The 26,281-nt window shown below is 45.3% G+C and overlaps 1 protein-coding gene across 2 annotated transcripts in view; it reads left to right on the top strand.

Annotated features, from left to right (window-relative positions):
- MNT (MAX network transcriptional repressor) overlaps positions 1-26,281 on the top strand; it is a 71,336-nt gene that overhangs the window by 37,062 nt on the left and 7,993 nt on the right. The window lies entirely within an intron of this gene.

Below are 26,281 nucleotides of genomic sequence, written 5' to 3'. Positions count from 1 at the left end.
TTAGCTATCTCAAGCCAAAAATACACTCTCCTTTTTTTTTTTGCAGTGAAGACGTAGCTTGAGTGAATGTACCTACATATCTGGTACAAACAGTGAATTAACCTAATGCTGTCTGAGTCTGTCAGAAATTCCCTTCCTTTTTCCTCTATTCCCCTTCCCCTATCAGCTCTCCTTTCCTCCTTCCTGTTTGCCAGAAGTTGGGAATGAGCGATAGGGGATGGATCCCTTGATGATTACCTGTTCTGTTCACTCCCTCTGGGGCACCTGGTATTGGTCACTGTCGGTAGACAGGAGTCTGACCCAGTAGGGCCTAGGGTGACCAGATGTCCCGATTTTATAGGGACAGTCCTGATTTTTGGGCCTTTTTCATATATAGGCTCCTATTACCCCTCACCCCCCCATCCTGATTTTTCACACTTGCTGTCTGGTCACCCTAGTAGGGCCGTTCTTATGTTCCGGAGTACCACAAGAAGCACTTAGAGTCCCAGCACTTCTTCTTTAACAGATTTGACACTTACCTGTTACTCTCCAGTGTGGCATAGGATTTGTGCAAGGGAGAGTTAAGTCTCGACACAGCAAAATAGTTCAGGACAAGAGTGAGGGATTTCTCCCCCCCCCCCCCCCCCAAACCCAACAACAACAACTTACTATAAAATTAATCCCCTTCGAATCCAGTAAGCCTTGCCAACTCTGAAACTGCAGTTAGCTGATGCTGTGTGCCCTCAAGGAGTGTCGTGCTAATTTTGGAGCATCTTTTCTGGCAAAAGACTTTTCCCCCCTTTCATTCCAGCTGGAACTGCTTGGAAACGAGCCTGTTTGTTTCCTTGGTTGGATTTAAATATTTGTGTCTGCGTCACGTCAGCTAAATCAGACAGTGAAATTCCGAACGCCCCATGTAGCTGTCATTTTAATTTATCCTCCAAGTTGGGTTTGTGATCTGCAACAACAAACAAGGATTTCTACAATTAAACAAATTATTGCACAAAGGAAATTAGGCTGAATGCAGTTGGAAGTTAATAATCTTTTAAAATAAACCTACAGGCAATGTAGCAGTTGTGCTGCAAAGCACCTTGCTCCAGTGCTTTCAGTGGGAGGGACTGTGCCCTATTGGTTAGAGCAGCTCACTGGGCCTTAGGATTCTTGTTTTATCGCACAGGCTCTATCACTCATTTATTGTGCAGGCCACTTAACCTCTCTGTACCACAATTCACTCCGATGTAAAATATGGATAACAATTCTTAACTCATACAGGTGTCATGAGGTTTAGTATATGTAAAATGCCTTGAGGTACTGTGATAAAAGGTGCTTTGGAGGAAGTACGAGTATTGTTTATTGAGTATATTCTTTTGGTCGAAACGGTGGGCCAGATCCTCGGCCTAACTGCCGTGAAGCCCACTGAGAGCTCAGGGGAGCAAGCTCCCTCCTTTCAAAAAAAAAATCGGGGAACCTCAGAAATGTGGAATTGTGCCTGTCTCTAGCTATGCTGAATAGGGCCCTGCCTTACTGGCCAATAAGCAAATAAATTATAAGTGGAGGATAGAGAGGAGGCAAAGCATAGCCAAGAGTCTAACTCAGATAGGAATTTTGATTCTGAGCATCTTTAGAGTTTGAAGGATTTCCCTCCTGCCCCCACCCCTCTAGGAAACCTGTAAGCATCTTAGCTGGGATATATGTGAGGCCCTTAAGCAAGGCTGCGTTTCTCTTCTATTTGTGTTCTCAAACCGTGCTCATCACCATCGTCTCTGAACACTTGCCAGGTTCAGAGGTTATTTTCTACTGTGTGTTAGTTTAAAACAAGGTCCAAGTGATTAGCTCACCGGGTAACATGAGGGCATCAGGACAGTCAGAATCAGACTGATCAGTTGCTACAGATTGAGTCAAAGCCTGGCAGGTTTCAGAGCCCACTGCAATCCCTATTTATTTGCCAAAGCTTTCCCACTCCACCCAAAGTCCAACGCCAACTAAATAACAACCTACTTACAAGAAAGAAGACCAAGCTGAGCTTCCCAGAGCCTGCAGAGGCAGAGGGCAGAATCCCATTGTGAAGGCTGTAATGGACAAAGACCTGCAGATCTAAATTACCATGTACAGGGCTTAGATACTATGATGGTGGGTGCTATAAAAGGCCTAAAATAGATAAATATTAAGGCTCAGGCAAACCACGGGAATGTTTACGGTTAGAGGGAGTTGGCTTAGTTTATTATTCACAAAAGATGTCTGCCAGCCTTGCTTCCTGTTCCTGATTTTGTATAGAGTAGCCATCAAACAGATGGAAAATTATGAAATAGATCACAGTTTGGTACTGCCAGTGTATCAGCTATATTTTGGCTTGGGAAGGAGCAAAGGGGAGAAGATTAGGAGTTATTTGTGCCTTGGGACAGAGGGAAAGTCAGAAGTTAAATTCTGTCCTGAGTTACACCCATTGAAGTCAATGGGCTTATACAGGGACTAAGCTGGCACAGAATTTGCCTCCCAGGCATCCATATGATCATCAGTTGGATTTTTGTTGCAGAAGTTGACTTTTTTTCAATGTGATTTTGGTTGTAGCCAGATATGTTTGGGGAGTTGTATGAATGATTTCCTAAGAAAGCACTCTTCACGGTAAGGGCTTGATTCAATAGAACTGCTCTAAACCAGCTGACTAGAGAGGTATGTTTTCCCCTTTCCAAAATAAAATTAAAATAACCTTTATTTTTATGAAATGTCCTCTCAGTCCTCTTCCCAGGGGCAAGAGATCACATCATAAAACCCACGCACCTCCAGCTGGGAATAGCTGGCTCTGAGAAACCAAGCATTACATGGATATAGACCCTGAAATACCCTCTCACCCTAGCATTAGTTCCTTCAAATCCTGGTTGAGATACATCGGCAGAGCTTTGTGGGAGGAGCTTGCACTTCAGCTGCCCAGGTGATGTTCTGTACTGAGGCTAACATAGCAGTGAAAAGTAACAGAGGGTCCTGTGGCACCTTTGAGACTAACAGAAGTATTGGGAGCATAAGCTTTCGTGGGTAAGAACCTCACTTCTTCAGATGCAAGTAATGGAAATCTCCAGAGGCAGGTATAAATCAGTGTGGAGATAACGAGGTTAGTTCAATCAGGGAGGGTGAGGTGCTCTGCTAGCAGTTGAGGTGTGAACACCAAGGGAGGAGAAACTGCTTCTGTAGTTGGATAGCCATTCACAGTCTTTGTTTAATCCTGAAGTGAAGACACAACAACTTAGCTTTTTAGCTTGGGTTAGCAGCCTGAGTTGATATTACCGAACCAACTGAAATATTGTCTCAACCCTAACATGAGAGAGAACCAATGTGGTTTCCATAGAGGTCAGTCTACAATCCATGCTATATGCACCTTGCGGAATGCGATGGAAAAACAACTAGAGCAATACAAGGAAGTTACCGTGTTTATAGACTTTGCAGCTGTTTTTCAATCAGCACGGTGGTTACTGCTATATCAGTATGGGGTGCCTGAGGATGATGGCAATGATATCAAGTGGGTGAACAGTTTTGTCTATCTGGGTAGATAGCTGACAGCAGGAGGTTCAATAACTAAAGAAGAAAATGACTGCAATGGTGGCATCATGTCCAGCATGTAGAAGAAGGCAGAGTAGTTCTACAGAAGGTTTACAGAGTTGAGGTCAAAGGAAGTAGAGTACAAGGTCATCCACAAACGAGGTGGGAAGATGCAATTTTGGAGGATTTAAGCCTGTATCCTCTCATACTGACCGTTGACGAAGGGAGACAACTTGCAAGGGATTGTTTGAGATGGAAATCCATTCTACATGATACCGTGGCCATATTATAGCCATGTGAATCTGCTGCTGCTCCAGATTCCCCTATAGGTTTTAACCCCGGCTGCTAGCCAGAGTTAAAATCCGAGTTTCTTTGTCTTCACTGCTATTTTAAGCCAAGTTAAGACTGTAGTTTTTTTGCAGTGTAGACAAATGCACACGTGTCTGAATGAGGCAATGAACTGCAGTTTCCATGGCTATCAATCTGACTCCTTTCATAGGAGCTGAATTCACACCAAAAATGGAAGTATAATTGAATTGAGCTAGTTGGAATCTTTTTAGATTCCCAAATGAATCAAGTGTATTGTTCATTCCTAGGGAAGAGTGTCTGACTTCCTCATCCAATTACAAGTACAAGCGTCTTCATTTAAAAAAACCCCAAACAAACTTCAAATCACAGAACATTGACCTCAGCTCACCTTATGACTAGGTCATGACTGTCCAAAGAAATATTATCACCACTCATCAAATGGAAGCACTTTGAAGTTAAAGCAAGGAAGAAAGTTCATAATTTATATTCATTATCAAAATGAAGGATCAGTTGCTTGATCCATCAGATGATTGACGATAGAAATAATCCTTCAGTAAAGGTCGGGTCTTGTTTGGATTCTGGTCCAGCGTATAAGGCCCTGGACTGTGACTCAGGAGGTGCTGGTTCTGTTCCCAGCACTACCACTAACTTTTGTGTGATGTTAGGCAAGTTGCTTCATCTCTTTGTGCTTTGGTAGCCCCTTTGTCTTTTCTGTTTAGATTGTAACTTCTACAGGACAGGGCCGGTCTATTACTATTTATTTGTACAGTGGTGTCCTCATCTTATGGGGGGGCTCTCGATGCTACTGTAGTACAAATAATAAATAAAGATCGGATTCCCAACTTCCCGCAAGGGGTGGAAGATCACTCATGGATCAGTTTGTCCATGTTAATTAGTAATGATCAGAATGCTGATAATTCTTATCAATTACTTTTAGTTTTTTACTTTTGTCATGAGATTTCAGTTAATTCCAGCCTAACCTCTCTCATAAATTTAAAGTGGAACAAATTACTTGCATCACTTTCGGTGAACAAATTATTACTGCAAGTTACCCATCCACATTAGTAAGCGGCAGCGAAACTGACTACCTGAGGGCAAATCAGTACAAATATAATCCAAATGATGTCAAATTAGCGCAGCTAAGAAATGTTAGTCCTCGGTCTTTTTGCTTGATCCTGTAGAGGAGAGGGCTGGGGAGACACCGCTGTCATGAGATATCTTTTTGCTTAGTGGCAAATGAATTTGCTGAAGGCCCCATAGGTTAGTTCTGAGTTTTCCAGTTGATACCGCAACACCTCTTGTTTGTTTTAAATTGCCGTTAGTACCACCCAATCAGAGCTTAGATACAGTGGTGCTCTATAAGGGATTCATCCCGCATGTGCAGAGGATCAGAACAAAGCCTGTACACCACTTTACATCCCATGGAAACGCTCAGACTAGTCCTTAAACGGTACATAGTCGTGCACAGAGGTGAAATTCACACTGCACTATGAGCTTGCTCCTGCATCACTGAAGTAAATGGAAGTTTTGTCACTGACTTCAGTGAGAGCTGGATCAGGCCCTATGACAGAAAATCCCCTCGTGTTTGACTAACACTGCAAGCCATGTTCATCCCTGCAGTAGTATACACAGCAAACCCCATTTGCACCACGTCTAAATTTGACCTTACTTATATTGTTCTTCTATAATGAACGGAGCTCATTAAACTCAAGTGCCACAACAGCTGAATTACTGATCAAAATGCCCGAAAACGAGCTTTTTGTCCAATCCAATAACTACATTTTTTCTTTCCCCACCTTTTGAAAGTACAAACATAATCCCGTTCGTTCCTTTTTATTTTATGCCGACTACTAGAGAAATGACCTCGTATAAAACTTGCCTGATCAGAGTCTGCCTCTGTTCGGAGGATTCCTCCTTCATGTGGCCAGCATTCACGTGCCAAGTGCTGCCTCTTCATGTTGTTTACCTGACCTGATCCATTGTTTCGGTCTCATCTAATTAACCTGGATTTCACTACACAGAATAAAGGCTTCCAGCAGCTACAGGCAGTGCTCATGCACTAGGATATTTTATAAGCTGCAGGTTTCAGAAAGAGAGGAGAAACTTGACATTTTTTTAAAAATCACTGATAAATTCATGTGGAGCAGCAGTTTGTAACCCTGTGTTAAAAGTATGATATAGATGGGAGGTGAGATATAGGGGCTGATCCTTCACTGGAGTCAATGGGAGTTTTGAGGTTCACAAGAAATGCAGGATTTAGCTCCTGTGACCAGCTTCTCATCTCATGTAAATCAGCGTGGCTCCATTGACTTCAGTGGGACATCTGAGCCCTAGAGTTTAAAGGGCCAATCCCGTGTGAGCTTTCAGTCCATTGGTACTGGGGGCATCTTTCATGCCTGGGTCCGCAGATGTTCAGATCTGCTCCGCCATCGTATTGTCCAAAGGGGTTCTACTCTTCTGCCCCTGGCTTCAGTGGGAGCAAGTCAAGACCTATGAGAAATCTTGCAATATGGTTTTGATTTAAAAATTGTCACTGTTGGAGAATCTACCACAATCCTTGGTAAATTGTTTCAGTGGTTAATTACTTTCCCTGTTAAAAATGTACGCCTTATTTCCAGTCTGAATTTGTCTACCTTCAACTTCCTGCCATTGTTACATTCACAATAGTTGCCTTCCCTTTGAGTAACTCGCATATTAATTAACCTGAAGAAACGTAGGATTTCCATACCGCATTGGACAGCTGATGCATCTGATCTGGCATCCTAGCTTGAGCAGTGGCCAATGCCTGACTGCGTCCAAAAGCAGCCACGGAACACTGAAAAGTTCCAACCCACATGTACTGCAGCTCTTGCCAGTTGTGAAATTCTTGACATGACGGAAGATTCCTTCCGGAGGGCTGCGGCAGCCAACGGATGACTTTTCCGTTAGCATGTTTGACTGCAAAAGACAGTATGATCTGTAGCGTAACATGACCCCGCTCTTTTTAAACATCCAGCCCGCTGTTTGTCTCCTGTTGGATGGATGATCGATGTGTACGTTAGCTTAACCGTGGGAGATGGAGGTGTTCCGACACACATCAGTTCACAAAATGGAAACAGGGTTTTAAACATTTGTTTTCTTTTATCTGTTTTAAATGTTAAAAAGTCTACACCTGTCAAACCATTATCGCATAAGCAGTTTAGAGAGCCATTGTCGAGGTCGTGATGCCTCAGCTGTGACTTACCATTGTCCCAGGCTGCAGATGCTTATTATTGCTACTTATGTCTAGCTTGTTTCAGATAGCACGCACAATGTGCTTGGGACTGTACAAACACAAAGGAAGGGGCAATCCCTGCTCCAAAGTGCTTGCAATCTTAAAAACTGCAGAGAAAGCACAGGGGGAAAGAGAGTGCAAGCAACCAAGATGATCATTGGCCAGGCCTTGATAACACACAGGCTTTATTTTCCATTAGCTATATAGCAGTTACCCCCTCTTGCCAACCATGTTGTGATTAGGTTGTTAGTTCTTTGCAGGCATCACATTAGAAGTGGGTCTTCAGGAGGGATTTGAATGCAGAGAGTGGCAATGGCCATGCAGACTCTTGAGCTGTCCAACAAAGTAACTGTTTTGTTTCTTTTTTGTTGGCGGGGGGTAGGGGGATATTTTTTTCAGGTGAGACTGGTTGTATAAAGGGGCTGGGCAGTAGGCTACAGAGCCTTTCACTCCTGGGTGAGCAGTTTTGAATCTGGCTCAGCTCCGCAGTGACCGTCTGATGGTTTTGTTTTGGTGGCCATGGGGAAATGAGATTTGGTGGTGCCAGGCCAGCGAGCAGTGGGCTGGGATCCAAAGAACGCAACCATGGGTAGATCTAGGTGACCCCTTGCTGGCAGTCTCAGCAGGCAGGACAAGGATCGAATGGACCCTGGAGACTGAGCTAGCCTCTCTTGGTCTATTGTCAGCTTTTTGGGGCAGGCCTGTTGTCCGCTTTTTGTTCTGTGTTTGCACAGCACCTCGCACAGTAGGGTCAGGGTCCATGATTAATGCTCATAGGCGCTGTGATAGTAATACTAGTAGAAGTGGCCTCTTCAGGTCAGGGTGGAGGCTGATGAGCGGGGCCAAGTGGAGGAAGCTTGCCCTGCTTGTGCTCTGCCTTTTCTGTGTCTAGAGAAAGGACTTTGGTGCCCAGGGCTGTCGTTTGAGGAGGTGGCCTTCCATTAGTGTCCACCAACCCCCGGGGTTTACATAGGCCGTCACCTTCCATTAGGACTCACTCACAAGTAAAATATTATCATTAGCCTTTGCTTTTGAATCTTAGATTTCCCATTACAACTCCGTGACATGAGACTAACCCTGGCCACACGGAGACTAAAACAGCCACTATGGTTCTTGAAGTCACAGAAGTGTCATGAGCAGGTGGAGAACCAGGGTGTTAAAATGTTTTCCAGAGTGGCAGTTTGTTGAAACAATGTATAATGTGTTATGTGATATAATTACAGTCCGGAACAGGACTCCAGCACATACAGCACCTTGACCCTGTCTCCTCATTTACATAAGCGACGTGGCGTTCCGGACCTGACACTTTTCACTAATTGAGTGAGCAGATTAAGGTCACTGCCCAAACAGATCTCTTGTTGCCTTAAATAGCTTGGTACAGATCACAGATCTTCTGCTGACTGCCGATGGGAACAGATGTTAACATACAAATGGAGGCAGGACTAGCTACCAGGGAGGGCTGCTATCAAACAAGGGTCCAAGTCTAGTATTTCTCTGCCATAGCTTTTTCCTCCAGGGGACCGAATGGAAAGGCCATTGTGCACTTTGTGATGGGTTAGTAGTAAGTACGACTCTTCACCTGGGATCTGTTCCATAACTGGAGTCTCAGTGAATGAGTTCAGTTGCAATTTTACACTGCACGTATTGTACTTACATACATGTGTGGGTACAGAACGGATGTACCCAGACATGCCAAATTAATCCCAGATAAACGGTCTAAACATTCACAACTACGACATCATGTGCATTTTAAAAGTCAGCCTTTGGGTGCAATGCTACAGGCATATTACCACCTTTCCCAGATCCATTGTTCACCTTCCTTCTAATGCCTTGTTCCAGAGAAACAAATGCTTGTGTAAAAAAGATTTCCGTGAAATGTTTTCTCTGGCTGTTTTTGGACCCAGTTTCATATTTAAAACAAGAAATGAATCAGTAAGTTTACACCTCTCCCAAGACTGCCCAAACAGTGCCGTCGTGCTTTCTAGAAAGTCAGGGTTAGTACAACCACTTTTCTCTTGTAATTCCTGTCCCTGGGGGGAATGCATTGCCTAATGGTTAGAGAAGGAAGCAGTGTGGATTATATCTCGTCTTGGCGAAGTCACTTGACTGTTTCCGTGTCTTTAATGTGGGGCTAATAATACATACCCATTTCTAACAAGGGCTTTGAGATCCTCTGATGAAAGGTTCTATAGAAATGTAAAAATATTATTTTTGTATTATTATCCTAAAGAGATTCTTGTGTCTTTTCCACCTGGGGCACTGTGAAACATCTGCACCAGCCATTAAAAGAAGGAGGGAGAAGGGGAAAAAATGAAGAGAATTGTGGAGGAAAAACAAATGGGAACATCTTCTCTTTCTCCTACGTTTCAGTTAATTTTCTAACAAGACTTTCCGGGCACCGATAGAAAGTATGGCATGAAATTGCAGAATCCATGGTGATAGAGTCAGCCCACCCAGAGAACAATGGTTCCATCTGTCTTTCCACCCCCCAAACGAACAGGCCACTTTAGGAAGCCCTGTGTTGGTGCCATCAGAGGGATCTTCTGAGACAGACTGAATATTTGCATCTTAACTCCAAAGCCCCATGGCACAGCTGCAGGGGATTTAAGGCCCCTTTTCATATATGTAGCGTGTGTGTATATTGCAAAGAGAGCTTGTGACAACAGATCAGATGATGTACTTACACAACTTTATATATATACACACAACTGTACATATCTATAATTGTGTGTGTATATGTATATAGTTTATATAACTTCTTTTTTTTTTAATTAATGGAGATATCCTATCTCCTAGAACTGGAAGGGACCTTGAAAGGTCATTGAGTCCAGCCCCCTGCCTTCACTAGCAAGACCAAGTACTGATTTTGCCCCAGATCCTTAAAAGACCCCCTCAAGGATTGAACTCACAACCCTGGGTTAGCAGGCCAATGCTCAAACCACTGAGCTATCCCTCCCCCCCACTTTATTGAGTAAACTCTCTATATAACCTGATTTGTGTCACCAGAAATTCTCAAGGCATTTATACCCTTGTAAATTGCCGTTAATTAGTTATTAATCTATTAAATTACTAGCAGACAGTTACAGGAAAACAACAATTACTGCCTATTGCATTGCACCAGAGTGATACAGAGCTTAATCCTTGTTATTCAATGGACTGTAGTCACAGATGTGAATTACAATATTCGCTGGATATGATTAATAAATTACAAAATAATAAATAAAATAAAAATTCTGCAATTTTTTAATGACCACCAGCAGAAAGCTGTAGAGATGTGCGACCCTCCCTCCCCCGGTGTCATATTAACATTGGTGTTATATACTACTGACACCGATATAACATATTTTGGAGGAAATGGAAATATGGGCAGGATTTTGAGAGACTAGCAACTTGAAATCTTGTCGTTTTCCAAAGATGAGTTAAATGTAGTTTTTGGTTCTACATCTGCCCCTGATTTCCCCCTGCCAGCTTTTGAGGCCTTTATCAGCATGCTCCTCTGTTCTCTAGTTATGTTTTTTCTCTCCCCTGTTGCTATGGGAAAGACCCACACAAACAACAGGGGAAAACTGGCTTGCCATCTTGAGAAAAAAAAGGAAACTGTTTATACAGTTTGGGGAAATAACACTTTTCTTTGATCTCTTTCAGTTTCAGTGATCTGGAGTGTCATCTGTAACATTGGTAGGTTAAAAAAATTCAGACAGAAGTTTGATTAAGTTGAGAGCGTCCCTTTAATCTTAGCATCAAATTATTCTTTTTCCTAATAACAACACTGTGGCCCTGAAAGGTAATCCAGTGGCCTACAGCAGTGATTCTCAAAATTTTGTACTGGTGACCCCTTTCAAATAGCAAGCCTCTGAGTGCGACCCCCTCCCCTTATACATTAAAAACACTTTTTAATATATTTAACACCATTATAAATGCTGGAGGCGAAGCGGGGTTTGGAGTGGAGGCTGTCAGCTCGTGACCCCCCATGTAATAATCTCACAACCCCCAGTTTGAGAACCCCTGGCCTACAGAGTTCCAAGTGCAGCTCACAGATGCTAATAGTGAGGGCATCCTGCAGAGACCACAGCTTCCATCATGCCATGATCCATCTTGATCCAAATAGCTGGGCTGCTCCGCTCATGATAAAGTACCGCAGGCTTGAAAAGGGAATGCAGATGCCATCTGACTTATTATTTTATACAAGTTAGGTGCCCTCTGTTGAGCAACATTTTGACTCCCTTGATAGACTTCCATCTTGAGGATCCAGTTCCTAACATTTAAGCTCTACCGTCCTTGTGGTGTCACCTGAATCCTCCGTTAGCCTTAGAAAGACTGGACTTTACTTTGCTCATCTTCCCAAAAGCCAGAGATATTTTTATTTAACTGGAAAGTGCAATTTAAAAAATATATATCTACGTTAAATTTTCCAGAGAAAACTCTTCCCCAGCAAAGATGCATTATTTATTTGTGTCTAACTTGTGTGTTTCTAGGTAACTGAATATTCTTGTTAATCCAAGTGCATTGTCCTTAATTAGGTGACCCAGCACCCTCAGAAGGTCTGGCTGTCAGCTGCTGTTAAGAGATTAGTCACTTGGAAGCTCTTGTATTGATCACTGCAACACTGTATTTTCCCCTGCAAATTTCTACACTGGGAGACAAAGGAATCTGATGGGTCTTATTCTGTATTTTTGTCCCTGATGCTGCAGGGCACGAGAATGATCCTGTGATCTGGGTGTTTTGTTGGTATCTCTCAGTCAATCTGCACTTTTGGTTTTAGGTAAGATTTTCAAGGGCGCCCGAGTGATTGAGGAGCCTAAGTTCTGTTGAATTGGAGTGGGACTTGGGCGTATAAGTTTCTGAGGTCATGTCTACATTACAAACTGTGGTCGACGCAAGGTACATCCGCGTACAGCCACCAGAATTCGTATATCACTTGGGTGCATGTACACGTGTGTCAGCGCTGCACGTGCTCAACAAGAGTGCTTGCATCATTGGAAAGTTACTTTTGAAAATGGCTCCAAAGTCACTTAAGTGCTTTTAAAATTTTTACCCTTTGTTCTTTCTCCCCCCTCTCCCCCCCATAATTGTAGCATCTAAAAAAACCTGTCAGTTTGCATTATGGAATCACAGGAAAACATTTTAGGTACACAAAGGTCAGTGAAAACGATAGCAAAGCAAGAAACCATAACCTGTGATGCTACCATGCACGTAAAACATAGTTCCATTATTCTTGAGCACTGACATTAGCTTTATCCTCTGAAAAATGTGATTTTTTTCAACGTATTCTGCACTTGAAAAATGCTCTAATAATACATTCATAGGAGAAGCTGCAGAATGCTGATCAGCTAAGAATTATGAAAACTTTCATAATAGGAATGAGCCATAAATGAAACAGAATTTTAATTAAAATATTCCGTAGGAAATTCCCTGCAGTGCTTTGCTCTTTAGACTTAAGATAATATATATATTGTGATTCAGGATTCATTATCATCGGTAGTTTGGCCCCTCTCTGTCACTCTCCACTTGAAAATCTAAGAGTGCCTTACATACTATGGATTAAGTCTCACCCCATTTTCCTCAATTTACAATAGGGAAACTGAGGCATGGACATTGCATGACTTGTCCCGTCACCCATTGAGTCATTCATTGACTGAGCAATAGAACCCAGGTTTCCTGACTCCCATTTCCGTGCTTTACATGCGGTAGCATTAAAATTTAAGCAATGCTTGGGCATTGCCTTTGCTCACAACGCCCAGGACGGCCTTGCCTCTCCCTTCTAGCAGAACGAGATGACTCAGAGTCCAACTTCCCGCATTCCCAGTAGCTTGCAAACACAAAGGCAAGCCCATACACTCTAGAGGCCATCTTGGCTCCATAGTTCTTCGCCTGGGTGTACTAATTTGAATCCGTGTCGGAGGCACCTCATCCTCCTTCTCTTTATTTCCCCCATGACGTATACTAGCATCAGCCATCATCTGACTTTTTGGCATCTTCTGCACTTGCTCTCCCTGTGCTACGGTTTTCTTTCCTCCATCCAGTTTTATTCTCTGTCTCACTGGGACAGTCTCAACTGTTTTACTGCTTCTCCACAGATTCCCTGGGATGGGACCAGCTCAGAGCTCTAGTACAGCGGACACAAACTGGGCTGTTAGACTTTATTTTGTTGGTAGTAGGGGCGAGTTGTGCAGTATAGCTACCTAAGGTGGGGCTGGCCCCGTTGTGAGTTACCTTGTTTGCTTTCTGTTCTGGGAGAGGAGGAAAGTTCCTGATGAGATCAACTGATTATGAGGTGCCAAAACTGCATGTGGTAGACGTGTCACCCATTACAATTATATTATGCAGGTAGGGAGAGGAGTGAAACAGCTAATGTGTGTTTGTTCTTCCCACCCCATAAACTTTGGGGACATTCGGGTCTCAGAACCTCATTGTTGGCATTTATCAGTGGGCTGAACCAAAACACCAGATACAGGAACCTAGGCATTGCCAGACTGAATCAGACTCAAAGTCCAGTGTCACCACCAGATGCTTCAGAGAAAGGTATACGAAACCTCTAGCAGGTAGATGTAGAATAATCTATCCCCACATTATGTTTCATCCTGACGATCTGTAATAGTCAGAGATTAGTTTAAGCGCTGAAGCATGAGGTTTAATATTCCATCCAAAATTTTTGTTACCTGAACATCAGTTTGGCTGCGGGTTTTGCAGGATCCAGCTCTGACGGTGAGAAGAAAGGCTTTTGTTTAGCTGCTTTTTGCTTCTCCTCCCTTGGTGATTAAATCTGTTTCATTCAGAGAACCACGTTGGCCATCAGAGGCAGCCTGGATCCTGGCTCATACAGGTACTGGGGCAAGGACTATCTTTTTGTTATGTATGTGCACAGCTCCTGGCACAATGGGGCTTTGGGTGAAAACACAATCTAAATAATAAATATAAAAGTTTCCCTTCCACCACCATTGCTCTCCTCTGCCCCTTTGGCCCCTCTAGCTTGGGAAGCACTCTGTATAGATAGATAGATAGATCTGTTCCATCAAACTAAAAAGAATAGGAGTGACTGTGCCAAAATGTATTTAATCACCAGCTTGAGTCTCCTTACTGAAATGGTCCTCTGGCCACTTGTAGAAAGGGCAGCGCTGTGTCTGCAGCAGGGGAGATGCTCACTTCCTGAAAACACCATGCTGGCTACAGATGTGCAATCATACCCTAGAATATAGCAAACCTCTTTGGTTACCATCCCCATCCAGTGTGTTAAGGGAAAACTAGGTGACGAGGCCACTAACAAATGACAGATTCAGGTCTGTGTGATCCATATATAGACCTGTGCCCTCTTGCCCATAGTCAGACTGCAGCTCATGTAGCCTTCTTGAAAGAATGTGAAAGGTAGCTGGCAGATTGCCTATTTGTATGTACTACAGTAGCCCTGACAGATACAGGGATTGGTGATAGAGCGAGGGGTAGGTTGGGATGGTTGACCAGGCTCTTCTTTTGTTTTATTCCTTTGGACATACATTTTGTTGGCCAACACTGGGTCAGACCAATGGTCTATCTAGCCTAGCATCCTGTCTTCTGACAGTGGCCAATGCCAGGTGCTCCAGAGGGAATGAACAGAACAGGTAATCATCAGATGATCCATCCCCTGTCGCCCATTCCCAGCTTATGTGGATTTTAGTGCTTGTATAAAAAGCTGGCTTGACAGCCCAGGAAACTGAAGTCCCCAAATGGACAGTGGCAGCCCAAGCTTACCCCATCAGCATGTCTCAACCCTGTCCAGGAGGGGCGAGAGGAGCATTCGGTCTCTGGAGCTCGGTCAGTCCTTGATGTCTCTGCCCAGGCTGGCAACAAACAGGGGCACTTAGCGCTAGTTGGGGTGATTTGTGTAATATAGACCCTTATCCGCCAGGAGCAGGGACCATCACAGTCATTCTCCAGAGGCCACCAAACAGCCATCAGGTGGCAGTCATGTGCAGTGACTCCCAAATGAAAACTGATCAGCTACAGAGCCATAGATTTTTGCCTTTCCTTAGAAGTGATGGCGTTTTAGCACCCAATCGAAAGCAGGTGGAAATGAATGTAAATCTGTATTAACTTTGTTAGGCTTTGGCTCCGGCCCTTAATGAGCTCATAATCTGCCTGGGGAGAACGTAGATGCCAGTCTTCTCTGAGTCAGAACTGCCACTGAAACCAACAAGGAATTTGCTATGGTACAAATTGCTGGGTGTAGGTCTGTGTGGTTGATTTTAATTGTATGCACATGCGTGTGTGTGTGTGTGTGTGTGTGTTTCCCTAAGCATTGAAATCTGCAGCAGCAAAGAGGTTACTTGGACAGTTCTTTTTCTTTGCATGATAATGATATTATGGTGCAGAGACACGTATTTTCCTTTCTGTAGCAGGAGGCTAAAGAAGCAGGAACTTTCACTGCTGCCACGGCAAGATTTCATCTATAAAAGCCAGCTGAATGAAATAGTTGCTATAGAAACCCTAGTTTTTGTTCCCTTGGAAACCAGCTGGGGGTTTCACACATGCAGAGTATTAAATACAACTCGTACCTCTGCTGCTGGGCCTGATCCTGCCAAGTGCTGAGCGCTGTACTGTGCAGTCCTGGGGATTTCATTGACTATCGGGCCTGAGTCTGCTCCTGTTGACGTCAGTGGGAATTGGGCCATTGACTTCAGTAATCGCAGTAGGCCTTTGTGTGAGGACTAAGAACATGATATTATAACCCTGGACTCAGATAATTAGTCTTTATTAACATGAGCAATCCCAGCTAGGTAAAGGCAGCAACTAGTGTGACCGAGGACTTAGAGAACAAGTCCTTAGTTTTCGTGCTCTTCTTACTCAGGGAAAATCCCACACCTATAGAGAAGTCCTGTAGAGACAGCAGTTCTCAGCCAAGGCTCTGGGACCCCCTAGGGGGCCGCGAGCAAGTTTCAGGGGTCTGCCAAGCAGTGCCAGTGTTAGACTTGCTGGGGCCCAGGGCAGATAGCTGAAGCCTCACCACATAGGGCTGAAGGCCGGGGCCCAGCACCCCACCACCTGGGGCTGAAGCCAAAGCCTGAGCAATGTAGCTTCCTGGGGGCCCCTGTGGCAGGGGGCCCCAGGCAATTGCCCTGGCTTTTATATGCAGAAAGCCAGTTGTTGTGGCACAGGTGGGCCATGGAGTTTTTATAGCATGTTGGGGTTGGACCTCGGAAAGAAAAAGGTTGAGAACCCCTGTCGTAGAATGTAGTAGGGGTGATTTGTATAGAACTGCAACAGGGTTCTGTAGAAACAATTCTAAACAGCTATAGAACTTAATAGAGGATTTAGCAAGATTCAGACAGAGATTAGGCATTTGTATGGATAACAAAAATATCCAGAGTTGTTATATTAATTCTGAAGTAGTGCAAAAATATAAAAGCTCATGCTCTTAATCCCTAGAGTTAGGTTTGTGCGGGACTTATTTCAGTGCTTCCTACAGGGTAGGTGTTTTTGCACCTACACCTGAAGCATCTGGTTCTGGCCACTGTTGCCAGACTGGAATTGCCTCCAGTTCCTATGAGAATGAGATTTCTTTCTGTAGGCTTTTTGTTATTTTCAATCATCCTGTCAAATTCTACAGCAGGGATAGAAGTCTCTATTCGGTGCTGTGCAAAGAAACCTACAGAATTGATCATTTTCTGTTAAACTGTGTGGCAATTTGCCTTGTACACTGAGGAGTTTCTTGGAGTAAAAACCGAGTAAGAAAGTCATGTTTTGGCGTGGTGGCACAACTCTCATTAGTAAGGACTGCAAAATCAGGCTCTAAATTACAAGTCATTTCACGATCGCTCTGCTGATGGGGCATTCTGAATTGTCTGATGCCTAGTAATGTAGCACCACAGCCAAAACGTGCTCTTGGAAAAAGCTCGTGACTGGAAGTGTGTTTTTAAATTGCTGATATAATGTATGTAAGGGAAGCGTTTTATTAACACCTTTTAAACTTCCTGGATGCTAAGTATTATTGCTAGTGTTATTCTGGAGGTGAAACGCAGAGGAAGTGCCTGGGTCTTATTTTCATCCGGACCTAAGAAAGTTAATCACAGCTAGCTATAAAATGGAAATATTTGTAGAGTGACAAAAGGCTGTTGCTGTGGACTGACAACAGCAGTTTGTTTCTGGTGTTTTTACCAAATGGTGGCAGGCGAGATGCACGCAAGGACCCGATGGTGTAGCTAGAAGTGGAAAGTTGGTGGGTCCCGACTTTCGGGTGGACGGGCAATGACAGACTGAGCTAACTCAGCTTGTGCCCCGACGCCACACCCGCTGCCTAGCCCTGGTGCCCCCAGACGCAGGGCTTCACCTGCCGACCTGGGCACGCGCATGGGGCGGCTCAGAAAATGGCAAAGCAGAGCGTAGCTTTCTGAAGGGCGGGTGCATAGCTCCGTCCTGGATTTCAGGTGCCCAGATGACGCTCTGGATGCTAAGTGGGTCGGCCATGGCCCACCCATGGCTGTGTCCCCGCAGGGACCATATTAGCAGCCTGGAAACACTGAGAAGAAGAAACGCGAAGGGGCGATACATTACGATTGGTGTTGCATTGTGTATTTGCTGCTGTGAATGTTGTGCTTTTTTGGTTTAATAATCCATATGGGGGAAGGCTGCCCTGAACCTGCCTGTTGCCTGTCAAGGAAGAAAATCTGATTCTTTTGGGGGGCGTGAAAACCCACAGACACGTTCAGGTCCTAATTTGGTGGACGTCCATTTAAATAAAATACAAAAGGGTCCAATTCTCCTTGTGCGTTGTGTCGTCATTTACAGCTGTGCACAGTGGCTGTAATGTGCTACCAAAGCAGGATTCTCCGCTGATACCGGCAGTAGCATTTTACACCCTCTTTGCACAGGGGTCAATGATGGCACAACGCAGTAGGGAATAATCCCAAAGCGTTAGGAGCCAATCGTTCCAGCCCTTTGTCACACAGATCCAGCAAAACACTTAAGCACATGCTGAACTTTAAGTATACAAGTGTCCCAATGGGACTACTCAGCCACAAAGTTAAGCACGTGCTTAAATGCATTACTGTATCAGGGCCTGCGTGTGCATATCTCGTTCTGAATACAGCCTTGCTCTCCAAAAAGCATGTTGATATCTGGGGGATGGAAAACGCTTCTGCCCCCAAAGGAATTTAGGCTCTTACTGTCCTGTTCATGTGTGTCATAGCTCAGCTTCTGCTCTCTGTTAACTTCTCATGCAGCTTAGGGTTTAATTTAGCAGCTGTGGAGGTTCTCAGTGAAATTGGCTGCACTGTTTCTCATCAGAGCCACCAGCCCACATGCAAAAATCCCCAAATGTCAAAAGGCATGGATGCTTTTTGGTAAACAACATGAAAATCCTGGAATCCGTGACTCCCACAGCAGCAGTGTTGGGGCCAGTGTCTGTTATCTCCATCAGTGCGGTACTGTGGCTGAGATTTTTATATGCACAAAAGTCAAGAAATTCAAAGTTATGGTTGTCACAGCAACCCCTTAACACTGTAGAGTAACAGTTGCCTTGGCAACCAGTCCTTTCAATTTCCTGACATGTTGGGGGGGAAAATTGCAGTCATAATTTTGCATGAACATAAGGACAGGGGTTTTCATGGAAATTCTTTGCTTAGAAAACAGAAGCCTCCAGAGGTGGTGCATTTGTGGAGCTGGCTAAAATCAGATTGCACCCTGTGCTACTGTCTGGCTGCAGCTTCACATCTAGGCTCTCACTACCCTACTGAGTGTGCATATATAAAACTGGTAACATGGGTGTCTGGGATAAAAATAACCCCCACCAAACGTACTGGTCCCATTAGGTGCTTTCTTCTAGGTAGCATGATCTGATCTCAGCTTTCCTTTGAGGTACAGAACCTCTGAACCACAAATTTTGAGTTGAACACGAGCTCTGAGAAGTGCCCATTTGAATACAGTGATGCTAACGATCACCTCCAAACCAGAGTCACCCTCCCAAACAGCCAATAAAATCTCAGTCTGCACTTCCTCCAAGTTAGCTCACACGATCATGCATCCATCTCTTAGAACGGCCAGAATAACAGTAGCCCCTTGGGTTGCTACTAACAGATTTTGCTGCATGATAGTATTGATTGCCTGTGTAATAGTTTACGCTTCCAACATAAATTGATCCTCCCAACAGTCTCTGAGGTAGGGAAGTATCCATTTTTCAGGTAGAGAAACAGAGTAACAAACAATTTAAGTGATTTGCCCAAGGCCGAGAGAAGGAATCAGTGGCTGAACCAGGATTAAGTTTAGGACTTTTTGGCTGTGAATTAACATGCTTAACCCACTAGTCCCTGCTGCTTTCTCTGACAAACATAAATGCGTTAAGTGGCATGGCTGGATAGCTGTCCAGGGTGCATAATGAGTATGGAGCAGTCAATATAAAGCTCGGATAGTCGGCCTTAACTGGCTTACACTGTTTGAATATACAGATCTCCAGGTACATATATCTGACGTATTTCAGTGCATTAATTTGAATACATTAGTTGGACGTTCGATGCTGCATGTGTTCTGTGATACAAGCTTTGAACACTTACAACTTTTCTCGGACGTGGGCAAGGTTTTCGTCCTCAGCAAAGCCGAAGTGCGCTGCGACTTTGAAGTTAGTCTGAGCCTGAAAACCGCATGTGGGCAATTGGATATCTGGTGAAAAATGCTTCATTCTTTTATTTTTTCATGCTTCAATAGCTCAAAGCCAGTCAAATTAATTTAAGTGAAAATCTCAATCACCTCTTTCCCAATATTCACCAGGAGAAATTCTAGCCAAAAGGATCTTTTTTGGGTGGAAAATGAGTAAACCTGAAAAAGAAGCGCATTCTAAATGCCTAAGTATAGTGTCAGTGTTGCAATGGTATAATACAAGCCTTTGTTTTTTTACACTGACAAAGCGATCACTAACCTTGGACTCCTGCAAGTACCATCACAATTGTCCTTGATCATGTATCATCTCTGTAAGAGCTTGTTCTGTCACTCTGGAGGAGGGGAGCACTACAGATGAAAAATGAATCTCCTGATGATCTAGTACAGTTGGGTTCTTTTTGAGCTTCGTGGTAGAGGGAAAGAATTCTTGGCCAACTGAGAGTAGTTGAGAGTTTGCGGTTTTAAAATGATCTATATTGGTGTTTCAACCTGCTCTGAGAGGTTTCTGTTTTAAAACACCAGAACTCCCTGTGTCCTAGTGATTAGTTTCCCACACTGCCATGCAAGCTACCTGCGTTTGATTTCCATTCATGGTTTCTGAGTCCTTTCGTGCATTCTTCCCTTATGGAGGAGTGACTGCCTCCATGTTGCTCAGCAGCGAATGACTGGATATATAGATGGGCTTCCTTCCAGTCCTCCGCTGGAGGGATGGTGCAGGACAGTAGGGAGGTGCTCAGAGGACACATCAAAGGAAAAATCAACTATATACCATCTGCCAGATCATCCCTTGCTCAGTAAAAGGGCCATGGGAAGATATCACTAAATGGTTCTTCTTGTGGAGAAGCTGGTTCTTCTTTCCAAACTGTTTCTTGGTAGAATCAGCAGGAGCCCGGCTATCTATAACATTTAATGGCTGATTTGTGGTTTTAAATCCCCCCCCCTCTCACACACACTCCCCCACTCTGCCCCCCCACACACACACACGTGCTCTCAAAATAAGATAATACTCATTGGTTTCAGAAAGCTTGAGACACACACACACACACACACACACACGCACACCTTTTGTTTATGGATCTTCTACTTCCCAGCTTCCCTTTAAATTGGAAGCCATCTACCAGGGAGAAAGAGAGAGAGAGAGGTGCGGTCTGAGCACAGGACTGGGAGACTGGACTCTGGAATTCTAATCCCAGCTCTGGCACTGTCACTTAGCCTCTTTGCCTCAGTTTCCCCATCTATAAAATGAGAATGCTAATGCTAATGAACTACCTTACAAAAGCTTGGGGAGGGTTCAACAGTTAATACTTGTAGAGCACTTGGGGGAGGCAGAGTACTGTGCGGAGTATTATTATTAGGTATGTTTGTGAGCTCACCCGCTGGGTAGTACAAAAGTTCCTTTGTTACAGTATTTCATTCCATACACAAGCTGAAACCCGCCATGTTTTGCTGAGGGGAGAGAAGAACTGCAGAGGGCAAGCAGTCTCCTGTGAACACAGTGAGGCCAGACCATTATCTGGTGAGGGGAGATCAGATGAGACTGTGCAAAGTGCACGTCTCCACTTCAGGACAGGAAGCTCCTAATGGGACTATATCCTGATGGAAACAGCAAGGCAGCCTGGAAGGAGGAAGTGATCCTTTATAAAGGACGTTGCTCTAAGCAAAGGATTTTCATTTGAACATTCAGGCTCGGAGACCTGGGCCAAAGTTGGGGAACATGCATCTCTCCGTATCTTGGCAGACAATTTAATCTTTAGGAGCCCCTGAAAACTCCTTCCCGGAGTCTTAGCTTTGTCTTCTCTGACAGTTTCCATTCGGAGTGACAGCTAGGGAAAGTGGGTCAGATTGCAGTTAAAAACCTGCCACTGTCCCAGATACACGTGCAGCCGCTTTAACAAAATATCAGACCTCGAAAGAGAAGAATCCGGGGTATTTGTATTAATTCCTTTATCAAAACGTCATTCCTAGTAAGTTTTGCTCTGCATTATCGGTGGTCTGGTATTTTTTTCCCTGCCTGGTCTAGTCTTGTTTTCTAAGTCTGTTGCAGAACCAGCAGACAAGATCAGGTGAGATGGGAGAATATATTTAATTGGATCCTATTTTTAAAAATATGCAATTGCTGTAGGGGATGACTATTGTTTGGGTTGCAGTAGTACCCGGAGGCTAGGTCCCGTTGTGAAAGGCATGATAATAAGAATTCTTCTTTTAGCAACGTTGTGCTGGGGGACCGGGAGGGCTGTTGGAAGATGCTTTGCATGGCTGAAGGTGCATAGGTAAGAAGATCCAGAAGAAATGGGGTTTGGATATCCCTGTGCCCTTCCAGGTGAATTATCTGGCAACCCAGTGTCTGACATGGGTGGGTGTTGAGAATGCTCAGCTATGGACAGGCAGATGCTTTGTCTAAAAAGACCTCTAGATGATGCTAAATGAATCAGGATGAAATTCACCTCTGACCTACTTAAGCCCTACGGCGTGGGAGATGCAAGCACAGCAAGACCTTTGCAATTGCTGCGTCCTGCAAGCAGGACTCTGCGTTGGCAGTGCCTGGAACAGACAGGGAGTGCTCTTGAGTCAGATTTTCGCCTGGGGGGGCCCTCGCTGCACACTAAGGCCGATTCCGTGCCCTCGGAGCAGAAACTCCTGAGGAGAGAGGGTGTCCGCAGTGACCACGCTTCCAGCTGGAGGTGAATCCATTGTGCTGCACAGGGATCAGCGGGGGCCCAGAGGGTTCATGTCCACCCCCAGCTCTGTCTCTGGTGAATGCAACTCCAGTGTCTGATTTTTTTTTTTTTTTTTTAAAAGCTGTAGCAATAAGAGCACAGGGCCTGGGTGGTGCGAAGCGGGCTGAGTGTGTGTTTGTAAAGGGTAAGGAGAGCCTCGGCTGGGTGGGACTAAAGCAGAGGGGAAGATCCTGACCGTACTGATTGATGAATAAGAACGCCTTGTGTGACATTAGGCTACACAGCTGCGGTGATTGCGAAATGCATCTTGACACGTGTAGCCTCTTAGGAGCTTACGGTGTTAGAGGGAGCTCTCTGGTGGTCCTGCTTATCTCAGTGCGCTCGGAGTAGGGTGACCAGACAGCAAATGTGAAAAATCGGGACAAGGGGTGGGGGGAATAGGAGCCTGTATAAGAAAAAGACCCAAAAATCAGGACTGTCCCTATAAAATCGGGACATCTGGTCACCCTAGCTCGGAGAGCTTCCTCTTGGAGAGCCCCGTGCATGTACGTGCATGCACCAGTGTCAGGAGAGCTGTTTGCACAAGCCCTACAAGGAATGTGTAGCTACAGTGAGTGGCTGTTGTGAGCTGGCACCCGGGCAAGTCATTTCCCAACAGTGGGAGGGACTCAGGCTGCTGACATGTGGAGCTCTGCTTCTAAGGGGGGCGGAGGTGGCGGTGGAGGAGAAGAGGAAGGGATGGGCCTGGAGCATTGCCATGCAGACAGCCTGTTTTCCAAGGGGCGGTCCCAGAGCCATGTGAGCGATGGGGGAGTGGATTACTGAGCGAGCATCAGCACGCGATCTCTGACCTCGGCAGCTAGGAGAGTGTCTAGTCACTGTTGCTAGGGGGCCGCTTTCCTTTTGGTAATTAAATGTGTGTAGCTAATTAAACCCAAGTAGCTGCGCTGCCTCACCTGGCGTCGCACTTTTCTGTTGCCTGGATTCTTCGCTCGCTCGCAGGAAACAAAATCCGAGTCGGGATTCTGGTGACGTACGAGATACGGGTTCAGAGACTGCGGAATGATTTTTGAAAGCTACGCGGCTCTGTGTTCTCCTTTCACTCCCCACGCCATGTGGCGAATCATGTGGGGATGTCTTTGGAGGGAGATTATGTGTGGAGAGCGGTAGCAGGTCTTGTGTTTGCACATGGGTTTATGAGGATTTTATTGGCAGGCTTTTTCCTTTTCATTTCTCCCTTGCTTACATTGCAAGGTGACAACTCCTACTCAGCTCACGTGGGGGCTGTTCCAGTGTAGGAATCTGAGAATAGGATCATGTGTCTTCCCCCAGTCTCCTCCGCTACTTCAGAAATCAGAACCCAGCTACCTTGTATTGTGTTGTAACGTACCCGCCACAGCCGATGAGGAGCCGCAGAATAATGGGCTTTAAAAGAACCGTATGGATTTTAAGCCACTGCAGCCTTGTATGGATTTAAACTAGGTCTCCTAAGATTAGAGATCAGAGCTGTAATACAGTCAAGAGCTCTGACCCCTATATTCCCCATTTAGAGTAGCCATAGAACAGCTGATTGGCCTGCCTTTTATTGTCCCAGTGCCTGCCATTGCTGCTATAAGATGTCAGCGATTTCCGTTATATACCTCTGGGATTAGGGGGTATTCTAGTATAATTTGCCTGTTTAAAAAAAAAATGAAAAAATTCTCCCCTTGGAGTGAAAATATTAACTTGTAAAAGATGATTTACACTGGACTAAATCCAGCTGTGGCATAAAGTGAGGGCAGTCCCATTTACATCCATTCCCCCCCTGATGCCAAAGCTGAATTTGGCCAATTAGTATAAATGAGTTGGTTCAGTTTTAGGATATTGCTTTGTTTGCTTTAGAGGGGAAAAAAGAGACCAGTAATTTCTGTGGTTCACTAATATAGTTTTGACTCATATTTTCTGTAAGAAGGAAGCAGGGGCCACCCCAGTTCGTTGTTTTTGTATCTAACAAATTAAGAGCCCCAACTTAATCTAGAGCGGGGGTCTCAAACACGCGGCCCGCTGAGCTCTTCCCTGCGGCCCGCCAAGCTCCCTGTCCCCCCCCCCGAGTTATTTTATGTGGCAGCTAAGCTCCCTGCTCACTGCTCCCCAATGTTTGGGGCCGGGTCTCTCCCCCGGCCCCGCCTGCCACCCCCATGCGTCTCCCCCAAGTGTCCCCCGGGCTCACTTGCTGCCCCCTCACTGCCTGGAGCCTGCAGCTCATGTGGACTCCACTCCACTCTGCAGGCTTCCTGCATTACCCTGCTGCCCCAGGGTCCTAGTGCCCCCCTCCACTATGGCCAGGGCAGGCTGCCCTTCCCCTGCCCTTCTGCCCTAGTTCTGAGCCTCTCCAATGCCCCAAACCCCTCATCCCCAGACCCACAGCCCTCACCCCTGCATCCCCTCCTATCTCCAAACTCCATCCCAGAGCCTGCACCCCAGACCCCCTCCCCCACCCCAAATTCCCTCCCAGAGCCTTAGGCAGGTGGGGGTGGAGTTTGGGGGAGGGCAGGTTCTGGGCACCACCAAAATTTCTACAAACCTGCCACCCCTGGAAGAGGCAGAGCAGGGGTGGAGTGGTGGTGCTCCCAGTGCAGTGGGGGGGCTTTAACAGGAGTAAATCTAACTAAGTGCGTGTTTTGTCCTTTGAGTGAGGTGCATTATTGTTGGTGGCGCTTAGCACTTTCCAGGAGGGAGGGGAGAGGAGCAGGGAGCCGTGGGCTCAGGGGAGGAGGTGGACGGGGCAGGGGCGGGGCCTCATGGAAGGGGTGGAGTGGGGGCGGGGCCGGGGACAGCGAGGGAGCATGTCAGTGATGCGGCCCTTGGGGCCAATGCACTAGTCCTCATGTGGCCCTCGTGGTCATTTGAGTTTGAGACCCCTGATCTAGAGTCAAGCAAGCACTGAGGGTTTCCCAAATAAGTCTCGAGTCAGTTGACTTCCTGGATTGTTAAAGTGCATGGGGCTGTATCCCGTAGGGAGACACACTGGTGGAACTGGGGTCTCGGTGCCTGTATTCTGAAGATCATGGGGCTGATCCTGCACGAGGAAGATCAGTGGAAGTTTTGTCTTAGACTTCAGAGAGTTCTGGATGTGAGTGGGGAGAAACAGCCACAATGAGCTATGTGAAAATCTCTTTGGGTAACTTTTCAAAAGCCCCCGTGCGACTTAGACTTCTAAGTTCCTGTCTCTTTTGAAAGTGGGATTTCTGCTCCCGGGGCCTTGAAAATGGGACTTGGGCACTTTTGCAGATTTTACTCATTACCTCTCTTTCGGGCTCATAATTGAAGCCCAAGGGGCTTAAGGCCTCTCCTTATTCACAGCCAGCACTGACGTGGAATGCAGTTGTAATTAGACACGTAGAGCTGAAAGGGTCTGTACCCCATTAGGGTCTGTACCCCTGTGCCTCACTGCTGGCTTAAGGCTTCAGAAAATTTAATTTAATTTAATTTAATTTACTGGAGATATCCCATCTCCTAGAACTGGAAGGGACCTTGAAAGGTCATCAAGTCCAGCCCCCTGCCTTCACTAGCAGGATCAAGTACTGATTTTGCCCCAATTTCTTTCTTTCTAAATTGGTCACTATCTGATGCATTGACTTTACATGTATAGTCCACTGTAATAAAACTAGGTTCCATAGTGGTGCTTTGTTTGCTATGCCTTTGTGTACTAGGAGAACTTCATTGACACCACATCTTTTTCCTTCTCTGGTGATCAATATATTGAAGGGTTTCAATACTCTGTTAGTGGGTGCTAGCAGAAAAGGACAGCATATGTTTTCTTTCTTACTTGACTTCAGTTTTTCCCTGTGATGCAAGGTATTGCTGGCTTTTATCCATCCCTCCTCTATTAGTAGCTCTTTTTGAGGCTGTGTTGCTCTTCAGAATGCCC

The sequence above is a fragment of the Chrysemys picta genome, chromosome 19 (assembly GCF_011386835.1).
Source record: "Chrysemys picta bellii isolate R12L10 chromosome 19, ASM1138683v2, whole genome shotgun sequence".
In the NCBI taxonomy this organism is placed as follows: Eukaryota; Metazoa; Chordata; order Testudines; family Emydidae; genus Chrysemys; species Chrysemys picta.
The sequence above is the reverse complement of the archived record's forward strand: the minus strand, read 5'-3'. Positions and strand labels throughout refer to the sequence as shown.